The 13,218-nt window shown below is 33.3% G+C and overlaps 1 pseudogene; it reads left to right on the top strand.

Moving 5' to 3' along the window:
* The first annotated feature begins 2,854 nt into the window (after positions 1–2,854).
* LOC141499057 (uncharacterized) lies at positions 2,855–12,567 on the top strand (annotated as a pseudogene).
* The last annotated feature ends 651 nt before the right edge of the window (positions 12,568–13,218 follow it).

The raw sequence follows: 13,218 nt of genomic DNA, 5'->3' as shown, positions 1-13,218 counted from the left end.
GGGGTCAAAAAACTGGTCAGAAGGAGATTACGAGTCCCTTTACTGGTACTGGGATTAAGAGTCTGCTGCATTGCATATACTTTGATTTTTGTTGCAGTCCTGGGTTGTAGTCCCTGGGTGAGGGACTAACCTACTAGATCCCTTGGCTCCTGGGGAACAGAAACCCTGATTACAATTCCAGGATAGAAAAGTCTATGGTTACTCACGGATCAGAGCAGAGACCGGGAAAGTAGTAAACACAACTTTAGATCATAAGACCTTGCCAGAGCTCAAACCTTATAGATTCCTAGAACTATCTCTGAAAACAGTTATACAAAAACCTTAAAGCTTAGGAAAGTCTTACCTACACCCTGAAAGAGTATTGTGCTAAAAGAAATGGCAAAGGGGCAGCTAGGTAGCACAGTGGATAGAGCACCGGCCCCAGAGTAAGGAGGACTTGAGTTTAAATTTGACCTCAGAAATTTAATAATTACTTAACTATATGACCTTGGACAAGTCACTTAACCCCATTGCTTTTAATAATAATAGTAATAATAATAATAATAATAATAATAATAATAATAATAATAAATTACAAGCAGAATGCCCTCAGGAAAACCTGGAAAGTCATATATGAATTGATGCAAAATGAAATAAATAGAATCAGGAGAATATTGTATAAAATATATTTATTTATCAACTGTGAATGGTTTAGCTATTCTCAGCAATACAATGATCCAAAACAATTCTGAAACACGTGTGATGAAAAATGCTATGCTTATCCAGAGAAAGGATTAATGGAACCTAAATAAACATTGAAGGATACTTCTTTGAGTTTTTGCCTTTCTTTTTAAAAGAAAATCTGTAGGAGTGGCTAGGTGGCATAGTGGATAAAGCACCGGCCTTGGAGTCAGGAGTACCTGGGTTCAAATATGGGCTCAGACACTTAATAATTACCTAGCTGTGTGGCCTTGGGCAAGCCACTTAACCCAATTTGTCTTGCAAAAGAAACCAAACCTAAAAGTAAAAGGAAAAAAAAATCTGTAATTTTCTTTTCAAGTATGACTAGCATGGAAATATGCTTTGCATAACTGTATATGTATAACCTACATCCAATAACTTTCCTTCTCAATGAATAAGAGAGGGGAGGGAGAAAATTTGGAAGTCATTTTTTAAAAAAGAGAATGTTAACTATTGTTTTTGTATATAATTGGTGTAAAATAAACTATTAAATCATTACAAAATTTTGAAAGTGATTAAAACTCTCCCAAAATAGACTGGGCTTTTTCAGGAGAGGGTAGATTTACTTCAGTGAAGCACTACAAGCAAAGGCTTCATAATCACTTTATAATTTACAGGGGAATTCTGCTTAGATATAGATAGGATTAGATGTCCTCTGAGAACACTCAGTCCTGAGATTTCTCTAGTTCTATAATCTATCCCCTGGGACCAAGACTGGTTATTGCCATTTTTATATAGATTCTATTGCTTTTTTATGTCACCCTTTTATATCCCAGTGGACATTTTATAAATTATTCTCCTGATTCTGCTTATTTCACTCTGCATAAATTCAGATAAGATTTATTATTTATTTGAATTCTTCACATTTTCTATATACTGAAATAATATTCCTTTTTTCCATATGCCATATTTTGTAAGGCTGAGTACCACTTAATTTATTGTTTTATTTTATTTTTGCTACCACAAAAACTCTACTAAAATATTTTGGCATATATAGAGGTATTTATAGAAGAGTTTGAATTCTGCCTTTAATTTCTTTGGCATATATTGCTTAGTAGTGGGATTACAATGCCAATGGGTATGAACATTTAAATTATATTTCTTGACTATGAAATATCTTATCCAGAATATAACTTTTATTGATAATTTTCATTGAGCCATGAAAGAGGCAAAACATTTCATATAAGATCAGTAGTTCATTTTTCTCTGCACAAACTGAGTATATGAAGGTTTGTATTATTAGTACAGTGTGGTACTCTAGAGTACAAAAATTTCCAAAGTTACAGTGATTCTCCTCTGTTGAAAGACCTTAGGATGCCCCCTTACCCTAGCATGATAAGATATGCAAATTAGATCTGCTAAGAGACCTACCAAAAATTAAAAGGTGGAAAAATTTTTCAGGAATAGTGTTTCCTAGTGGACTAAACAATATTTGGAATTAGGGACTTTGAATTGATTCTAGAAGGTCATTCTATAACATTGTTTTCTGTGGTTCCATTTTCTGATCTTCAAATAAACATAATAAAGAAACCTCACTGTTTGTACTCAATTAATTTTATAAAGTGTTTAACAAGAGAAAAGTGCCAAGTAAATGAATTTAAAATTTAATTATTGAAATTAAATCATCAATGAACTCGGTACAAAATTGTTTTCCTTGTGATTACTAAGTGTGCTGGTTTAACCTCACTGTCAAATACAAAGTTTATTTAGGGTTTCATTGCAGGACTTAGAATTTTGAATTTCTATCCCAGCCTTTCATTCAAGTGATGATTTTTATTTCCTCTGAACAAAAGTAGTCACAAGTCTTAATGCTGATAAAACCTTCAATTCTGTATCTTTTATTGTTGAACTATGAACCAAACGAATGTGCCCCACTCTTTCCTTAGCTCAGCAGGGCACACTTAATAGACAAATAGCAGATTTACTATCAAAATATTTTATATTTAAAAATTAACATTTATTCAGACATAAAGGAAAATTCAGGAAATCATTATTCTTAATAACATTAGCAATGACTTAGCTTTTTCCTTTAAAACTGACTTTTATGATAATGGTACCTTATTAAAATATTTACTTATGTAGAATCCCTTTCCTTACAAAGTTAAAGCTAACTAATTTTAAACTGTTGATCAATATGGTCTTTGAGGTTTATAATGTAAGACAAATTATACAAAAAGATTTTGCAATATGAGATTTTCTCTAAGTCCAAAGTACCACCTTGAAACTAAGTGGACTTTGTCAGCAAGGAAAAGACACAACTGTGTTATTTTGATTATGTTGTGGAGTTTGGGATTTGCATCTAAGTAACTAGGATCAGAAGTTCTTACCATGGGACATGTAATTTCATCACTTTGAACTTCTGGAGACCTCTAGTTACCTGATGGGTCTGGACCAGAAACTGTTGGGGCTTGGGTTAATAGTTGCCATCTACTGTAGGACCAACAATGCCTAAACCTATCCTTGAGTTGTCTAGGCTCCAAACTGGGATCAGGAATCTACAACATTCAGACCAAATGAACATGCCATTCCCAATATTAGATCAATTAGGGTACTGAAATTGTGTAGCTACCTGTCTCGAGTTGTGATCATTGTAATCCTTGAATGCTCAATACATGGAAAAGGCAATAATAGAATACCAGATAATCAGGTTAGGGCTAAAGAAATCTCAATATTCCTTGAGAGGTGTGTGTAGAACCTGGACCTAATATAAAATTGCAATTCAGGAAAAAAGGTAAGGAAATAAATCAACAACAAAAATATAACTGATGATAAAGAAATAACACATAGTCTGGCACAAAAGAAACAAATCCAAAAGAGAATAATTTTACCACATCAATAAACAAATTTTCAAACAAAAATGTAACTTGACTCAAAGACAACTAGAATTCCAGATAGAAGTAAGAGTTTAAAAGTAATATAATAAGTGAAATGAGAACTTTAGAGGAAAGAATTGGACAAAAGAAAAGAGAAAACAAGGAAAAATTTGGGAAAAGAATTAGTTTCTTAGTTGAAGAGGATCAAAACTTTATTCAAAGAATAGATTTTATGTAAGTTTAAATGGTTGAACAAAAACATGAGTTCATAAAATGATGCAAAACATAAAAACAAAAGCAGTGCTGAAAAATGGAAGAAAAACAAATAAGGCACTTCATAAAGAAAACAACTTATTTAATAAAAACAGTACAAGAAGAGGGAATCTAAGTATTGTTGGACAACTTGAAAGCACTAAGCAATCATAGGTGAAAACCTAGGGATATTAGCCAGGAGGAAAAAGTAAAATAGAAAGAATTTACTAATCACATCCAGAAAAAAATACTAAGATGGAAATTCCCTAGAATGGCATAGACAAAATTGAGATCTTGCAGCACAAAGAGAAGCTAAGTGACCAAAAAATCAAAACAATTTAAGTACTGGGCATCCCTAATCAAGATACCTCAAGATTTAGTAGTTTCTAGTTTATTTATGCATTTATTTTAACTTGTATAAATTTTTATTTTATTTTTCCAATTACAGGCAAGTGCAGTTTTCAACAATTATCCGTTTTCAAGCATGAGTTCTACATTTTTCTACCCTACCCCTGCCCTATGGCAACAGAACAGTCTGGTAAAAGTTGTACATGTACAATTTTGTTTAGCATATTTCCATTTTAGTCGTGTGAAAAAGGAATTAGAATTAAAGGGTAAAAACATGAGTAAGGTAATTCAACTGATAAATAGTCAAAGGATATTAATAGACATGACATATGAATAGTTTTCAACTGAAGAAATTAAAGTTATATATAATTATATGAAAAATGCTCCAAATCATTACTGATTAGAGAAATACAAATTAAAACATTAATGAGGCATCACCTCATGCCTATCAGAAAGGCCAAGATGAGAAAAAGGGGAAATGATCAATGTTGGGGAGGTTGTGGGAGGATTGGGACATTAATGCATTGCTGGTGGAGTTCTTTATGGATCCAACCTTTCTAGAGAGCAATATGGAATTGTACCCAAAGAACAATAAAACTGTTTATATTCTTGGACCCAGCAACTCCAGTTCTAGGCCTATATCCAGAAGAAATCAGAAAAACTGGGAAAAGAATTCACATGTTCTAAAATATTTATAGCACCTCTTTTTGTAGTGGTAAAGAATTGGAAATTAAGGGGATGTCCATCAATTGGGGAATAGCAAGCAAGTTATCATACATAAATACTTGGAATATTATTGTTCTATAAGAAACCTTAAATGATCAGACTTTAGAGAAGTATGGAATGCCTTACATTCTGAGCGAAGAGAGCAAAACCAAGAGAACAATGTACACATTAACAATATTGTGAGATGATCAACCTTGATGGAAGCAGTTCCTCTCAGCAGTTCAGAGAGCTAGGACAACTGTATTAGATGGGCTATGTGTTATCTCCATCCAGAGGAAGAAAAACAAAACAAAACACACACACACATACACACACAAATACAAAAAAAAAAAACAATCCTTCAGAATCTGAAGAAAATGCTTTATAAAAATTATCTCTTATATATCTCTTTCCCTTAATCCTAATTCTTCATACCAAAAGTAACTAATCTGCAAACATCTTTATCAAAAAATATGTATGTACAATGCTAACCTGACTGTGTGCCACTGAGGGGAGGTTAGGGGAAAGGGAGGGTGGAAGGAAATTTTGTAACAAAAATATACATGTACATATAAATAAAAAATTAAAAAACATGAGTAAGAAAGAAAAAGTATGAAAGAAGTTTTAAAAAGTGAACATAGTTAAGTTTGTTCTCCATTCAGACTCCAAATATATTTCCTCTGGCTGTGTTTTACATTGTCCATAAAAGGTTTCTCAGGATTGGAATTGATCACTGAACTGTTGAGAGGAACTGCATCCATCATAGTTGATCATCTAACAATGTTGTTATTAATGTGTACAATGTTCTTTGGGCAGAGTTCCATATTTCTCTCCAAAATGGTTGGATCAGTTCATGACTCCATCAACAGTGCACTGGTGTTCCAATTTCCCCACATCCTTCACAATATTAATATTTTTCTTTATAGTCATTTTACCAATATGATAGGTTTGAGGTGGTACCTCATAGTTTTAATTTATATTTCTCTAATCAACAATGATTAGGAGCACTTTTTCAAAAGACCATAAATAGTTTTAATTTCTTTATCTGAAAACTGCCTATTCAAATCCTTCACCATTTATCAGTTGCAGAATGATTTGTAATCTTATGTTTGATTCAGTTCTCTGTATATTTTATAAATGAGTCCTTTATCAGAAACACTGACTGAAAAATGTTTCCCAGTTTTCTGCCTTTCTTCTAATCTTGGCTATATTGGTTTTATTGGTGCAAAAAAACCTTTTTCATTTAATAAAATCGAAATCATCCATTTTGCAATTTATGATGTTCTCTATCTATTGTTTGCTCTTATGTCCCCTCTCTGTAGAACTGATGGATAGAGCATGTCTTGTTCTCTTAATTAGTTTATCACCCTTTATGTTGAAATTCCAAACCCATTTTGACCTTATTTTTGTATAGGATAAAGTTTCTATTCCTAGGTTTTGTCATATTATTTTCAAGTTTTACCAGATGTTTTTGTCAAATAGGGAATTCTCATCCCAAGAGGTAATATCTTTGGGTTTAACAAATAGTAGCTCATTATAAATACTTAGTAATGTTTTTTTTTGTACTTACTTTAATTCACTGATCCTCTACTCTATTTCTTAACCAGTACCAAATAGTTTTGGTGACTTCCACTTTATAATATAGTTTTAGATCTGGTACAGTTTGGTTACTTTCCTTTGCATTTTTCCCCATTAATTCCCTTGATATTCTTCAATTTTTGTTGCTCCAGATGATTTTTATTACTATTTTTCCTAGCTCTGTAAAATAGTTTTTGGTAGTTTGATTGACAAAGATAAAGTAATTTAATTTGTGTAGAATTGTCATTTTTATTATATGAGTTCAACCTAACCATGAGCAATTGACATGTTTCCAGTTGTTTAGATTAGACTTTATTGTGTGAAAAATATTTTTGAATTGTGGTCATATATTCTCTGGGTTTGTCTTGGGAGGTAGATTCTCAAGTAGTTTATATCATCTACAATTACTTTAAATGGAATGGCTTTTTCTTTCTCTTATTCTTGGGCTTTATTTTTCATATATAAATATATATATATATTATATCCTGATGCTTTATGTGGTATTATTTTATATACTGCTACTTTACTAAAATTGTTAATGGTTTCAATCAGTTTTTCTATTGATTTTCTAAGTATACCATCATATTGTCTGCAAAGAATGAAAGTTTTGTTTCTTCATTGCCTTTTATAATTACTTCAATTTCTTTTTCTTCTCTTATTGTTAAAGCTAACATTTCTAATAATACTGAACAGTATTGTGATAATTGGTATACTTATTTCACCCTTGATCTTACTGGATTTGCTATTAGCTTATTGTCATTTCATTTAATACTTTCTGATGGTTTTAGAAAGATATTACTTAATACTTTATGGAGACTTCATTTATTCCTATGCTCTCTAGTGTTTTTTTTTATTTTTTTAAGTTTTTGCAAGGCAATGGGGTTAAGTGGCTTGCCCAAGGCCACACAGCTAGTTAATTATTAAGTGTGAGGCTAGATTTGAACTCAAGTACTCTTGACTCTAGGGCTGGTGCTTTATCCACTGCACCACCTAGCTACTCCTCTCTCTAGTGTTTTTAATAGGAATGGGGGCTCTATTTGGTCAAAAATCTTTTTCAGCATATATTGAAATAATCATTGGATTTTTGTTTGTTTTGTTATTAATATGTCCAGTTATGTTGATTGTTTTCCTAATATTGCATACCTGGGTATAAATTCGACTTGATCATGGTACATTTTCCTAGTAACAACTTGTAAACTTTTTGCTAAATTTTTTTTTTAATTTACATCAATGTTCATTAGGAACATTAGTTTATAATTTTCTTTGTCTATTTTTGCTCTTCCTGATTTAGGTGTCAGCACTATTTTGGTGTTATAAAAGGAATTTGGCAGAACTCCTCCACTTATATTTTTTAAATAGTTCATATAGAATCAGAATTAATTGTTCCTTGATTATTGTAGAATTAACTTGTAAATTCATCTGGTCATGAACATTTTTTCTTAGGGAGTTTATTGATGTTTCTTCAATTTCTTTTTTTTTTTGAAATTGGGTTATTTAAGTATTTTATTTCCTCTTCTGTTTATCTGAGTAGCTTGTGTTTTTGTAAATATTTATCCATATCACTTAGAATTTGTTGGCTTACTGTTGGGCAAAATAGCTCCAAATTATCAAAATTAAAGGTCTCATTTCTAAATATATAGAGAATTGAATCATATTTTTGTCATTTCCCAATTGATAAATGGTCAAAAGATATGAATAAGCAGTTTTAAAAAAAAGAAATTAAATCATATGAAAAATACTGTTTAGATAAATGCAAATTAACCCAACTATGAAGTATCTCCTCACACCTATCAGATTGTCATCTTAATGACAAAAAAGGGGAAAACAATCAATGCTAGAGAGGTTGTAGGAAGACTGATACATTAATACATTGTTAGTGGTGGTGTTGTGAACTACTCCAACCATTATGGAGAGTAGTGTGGAGTTATGCCAAAAGAGAACTGATCATACCCTTTGACCCAGCAATACCTATGCCTATACCCAAAAGAAAACATAAAAATGGGAAAAGTTCCATTGGTTTGTATTGTTGTAAATATTCATCTATTTTACACCAGTTATCAAATTTATTGTCATATAGTTGGGCAAAATATTTCTGAATTTTTACTTTATTTCTTCCTCTTTGGTGGTGAATTCACCCTTTTCATTTTTGATACTGGTAATTTGGTATTTTTTCTTTTTTAAATCAGATTAACCAAAGATTTATAAATTTTATTGATTGTTTTCTTAAAATCAACTCTTAGTTTTATTATTAGATCAATGGTTTTCTTGTTTGCAATTTTATCAATCTCTCCTTTGATTTTCAGAATTTCTAATTTATTCTTCTTTCTAGTGTTTTAGTTGCATATCCAATTCATCAATCTCATCTTTCTCTATTTTATTCATATAAGTGTTTAGAGATATAAAATTTCCCCTGAAAACTACTTTGACTGCATCCCATAAATTTTGGTATGATGTCTCATTGTTATCATTTTCTTAGATGAAATGACTGATTATTTCTATGATTTTCTGTTTGATTCATTCATTATTTAAAATTAAATCATTTAGAGTAGCAGTTGCATTCCTTCAGTGACCTGGAAACTGTCCATCTGCTTAAAGTATGCAGACATTTATTAGAAACACAGGTTCTCACCTCCTGGAAGTTTCTTTGCATCATTTTCTTCTATTTAGAATAAAAAAAGACAAATATTATGATTTTGTGGTGGATGTTGGTTGTGGATTGGGTCCTGATCCCTCACTTTGGCAGTGTCCTGGGCTCAGACATCAGTGAAGCTCAGATTTAACAGACCAAGCAAATACAAAGCTCCTCTCAAATTTCTTACTGGGTCTACCCTGAGAAATATCTTCAAGTGGAGGATGGCTCAGTGGACCTCTCACTGCCTTTACCATGGGATACTGGTTTGGCATCCTGTCCTTCATGAGACATCTAGAGTGACTTATGAAGCCTGGAGGCTGTGAGCTTTAGTTACTATACCCTCAGCATGGGGATTCATTTTGGTAGCTGCTCTGTAGCACTTATTGAGATATTGAAGCAGATATTTTTATTGAAAAACATCTTAGATCCTCACATCAAATAGAATAATCATATATTTACCTAATGAAATAACATTATCATTGCATTTTGAAATAAGTCATGTTGTAAAAGTAAACATACCCCCCCAAAACACACACACACACACACATACACACACAAAGAATCCTCAAGAAAAATCAATCAAAAAAAGTGTGCTTCAGTCCATCTTCAGTTACTATCAACTCTGTCTTTGGGATGGATAGATAGCTTTCTTTATCATAAGGTCATCAGAGAAAATTCTTCAATATTTTTTCCCACAGTCACTATTGCTAGCTGTATTTCCCACCATCCTATTTCTCCCCACTCCTATTTATTCTATTCTTTCTCTCCTTTCACTCTGTCACTACTCAAAAGTGTATTGTATCTGACTACCCTCTCCCAAAACTTCTCTCTTCTATCACCTACATCTTCCTCCTTTCCTTCTGTACCTTTTCTCTCATTCCTTTCTCTCCTATTTTCCCCAGGATAAGATAGATTTCTATACTCAAGTAAGTGGGTATGTTATTTCCTCTATGAGCCACAACTGATGAGAATGAAGGCTTACTCATTCCCCCCCTCACTTTCCTCACCTTCCACTCCATGGCAAAACCTTTTTCTTGCCTCTTTTATGTAAAATAATTTAACCCATTCTTCCTTTCCTTGCCTTCCTCTCAGTATATTTCTTTCTAGTCCATTAGCTCCATTTTTATAACATATTATACCTTCATATTCAGCTCCCTCCTGTGACTTGTCTGTATATTCTTCTTCTAACTGCCCTAATGAATGATAAGGTTCATATGAGTTATCAGTATCATCTTCCCATGCAGGAATACAACCACTTCAGCATCATTAAGTCCCTCATAATTTGCCCTCCCATCCACCTTCTCTATGATTCTTTCTGGCTTCTTGTAATATTTTCTCCTTGACCTGGGAGTTGTGAAATTTGACTCTAATATTCTTGGGAGTTTTTATCTTGGGATTTTGTTTAGGGGGTGATTGGTGGATTCCTTCAATTTCCAATTTACCTTTTCCTTCTAGGATATTAGGGCAATTTTCCTGTATTATTTCTTGAAAAAAATGAAATCTAGACTCCTGGTCATGACTTTTAGGCAGTCCAGTAATTTTTAAATTATCTCTCCTGGATCATTTTTCCAGGTAAGTTTTTTTCCAGTGAAGTATTTCACATTTTTTTCTAGCTTTTTATTCTTTTTGTTTTGTTTTATGGTTTCTTGATTTTTCACAGTCATTAGCTTCCCCTAGCTCCATTCTATATTTGAAGGAATTATTTTCTACAGAGAATTATTATATTTCCTTTTCCATCTGGCCGTTTATTCTTTTTTTTAAGGTGTTCTCCTCATTGGTCTTCTGGATTACTTTTTCCATTTGCTCTAAACTGGTTTATAAGATGTTATTTTCTTTAGTATTCTTTTTTAATTCCTTCACCAAGCTGCTGATTTCCCTGCATCTCTCTCATTTCTCTTCCCAATTTTTCCTTTACGTCCCTTAGTTGATTTACAAAATCTATTTTGAGTTCTTCCTTATACTGAAACCAATTCCCATTTTTTCTTGGAGAATTTGAACACAGAAGCTTTTACTTTGTTATCTTTTGAATGTGCATTTTAATCCTCCATGGGATCAAAGTAATTGATTTTAGTCAGAGTTTTTTATCTTATGCTGTTTGCTCATTTTCCCAACCTATGATTTGATTTGAACTCTTTGTTAAAGTGGAGCTCTATTTTCATGCTGGAGCATGCAGTTTCCCAAGCTTTGAGGGCTTTTGCTTCTGTTTTCAGGGACATCCTCCAGGGACCTCAATTCCTTCAATGTCTTATGAGAATGGTCAGCTAAGTGACACAGTGGATAGAGAGCCAGTCCTGGAGTCAGGAGAACCTGAGTTCAAATTCGACCTCAGACACTTAATAATTGCCTAGCTGTGTGACCTTGGGCAAGTCACTTAACCCCATTGCCTTAAATTAAAAAAAAAATTAAATGTCTTATGAGAGGCCCTGACCACTCTTCTGGCCTGTGCTCTGGTCTGTGAATGACCACTAGCACTCCTCTCTGCCCTGGAACTGGGCGGAAGATCATTGTTCCACTGTGACAGTAAAGCCCCTTTTGCCTGAGACTGAGGCCCAGATTATCACCTGAATCTGAGCATGGGAAAAGCAACAAGAGTCCTGCCTCAGAGATAGCAAAGAAACCTCTGCAGTTTCCCCCAACTCCTTACTGTCTGTGGGCTGAGTTCTCTGGAAGCAGCACCCCGATGGTTTCCTATTAAGTGGTTCCATATCCTTGTTCCATGTTCCTGGAGTCTGTGATTAGTCCTACATTGGTCTGGACTCATAATCATTCTGGTGTGGCAGTGTTTTCTTGCTTACCTTTCAAGTTGTTCTTGGAAATCCGTGGGCCAAGATGTCTGTAAATTTCTCCACTGTGTTGGCCCTAGTCACCACAGGGACCCAGGCACATCATAGGCTGTTGCTGGATAGTTGGAGTCAGTTAGCTCAAGTGCAGGCCAGGTTGCTATGTGGCCCTTACTAACCCCAGTGTACCAGACCTTTCTACAAATCTTCCAAGTCATCTTGGGCTGGAAAATTTTTTCACTCAATCTTTTTGTGGGTTCTGCTACTCTAGGATATGCTTAGAGCCACTATTTAGAAGTATTTGGAGTGGTCTGGGGAGAGAGTTGTGGGGATTATCTGGCTTCACTTTGCCATCTTGGCTCCACATCCACACTCATTTTTGAAGGAGACTGTTCTTAGTAAGTGTGCAAATGAAAAAAAAAAAAAACAAGTTCTCCTTTCTGGATATCAAGAGATATTTGATCTTGTGTCTTTTCCAGACAAAAAAAGAATTATTTTTCAGGGAAGTAAAATTTTCTTTACAGACACTGGCCTGATGGTATTTCTATAGTCCTTTTCCATGTTCCAAACTTTTAAGAAACCCTAACCAGAAACAGCCAAAGCTCTCCTATACCACACTCAAGCAAGATTCTTGGAGAACATGAAGTTATTCTCTATGGAATATCTATTATCAATAACAATACCTGAATATGATTGTGTTTTGGCTTGTAAGATGCCCAAGGAGAAGGTGGTACCTTAGTCTCCAAATGAACAAATCTAACCTTAGGCCAATCCCAAATCCAATCAAAAGGAGTAAACTTCCCCTCCTCTACTATTCTCACAAAAATAAATAAATAAATAAATGAAATTGTTATTTACTTTCCAATTAATTCTTTGTTTATCTTTCCATAGCCTTTTATACAGGTAATTTTATTATATCATGGCCTGAAAAGTGTGCATTTATTTCTTTTGCCTTTCTGCATTTGATTGATTTTATTATAAGATTTTTATGCTCTAGTACATGGTCAGTTTTGGTATAGGTGCCATGTACTGTAGAGAAAAATGTATAATCTTTTCTATCCCCATTCAATTTTTCTCCATAGTTCTGTCATTTCTAAGTTTTCTAAGATTTTATTCACCTTCTTAACTTCCTTCATGTTTATCATACAATTAGATTTATCTAGTTCTGAGAGAGGCAAGTTGATGTTCCCCTATTATTATAGTTTTTCTATCTATGTCTCTTTGAAATTTAATCAATTTCCCCTCCAAGAAATTGAATGCTATACCACCAGGTGTATATATGTTTAATAATGATATAACTTCATTCTTATGGTGCCTTTAAAGAAGATATAATTTCCTTCCTTATCCCTTTCAATGAGATCTATTTTTGCTTTTGCTTTCTCTGAGATCA

The sequence above is a fragment of the Macrotis lagotis genome, chromosome X, assembly GCF_037893015.1.
Source record: "Macrotis lagotis isolate mMagLag1 chromosome X, bilby.v1.9.chrom.fasta, whole genome shotgun sequence".
Taxonomy (NCBI): Eukaryota; Metazoa; Chordata; class Mammalia; order Peramelemorphia; family Peramelidae; genus Macrotis; species Macrotis lagotis.
The sequence above is the reverse complement of the archived record's forward strand: the minus strand, read 5'-3'. Positions and strand labels throughout refer to the sequence as shown.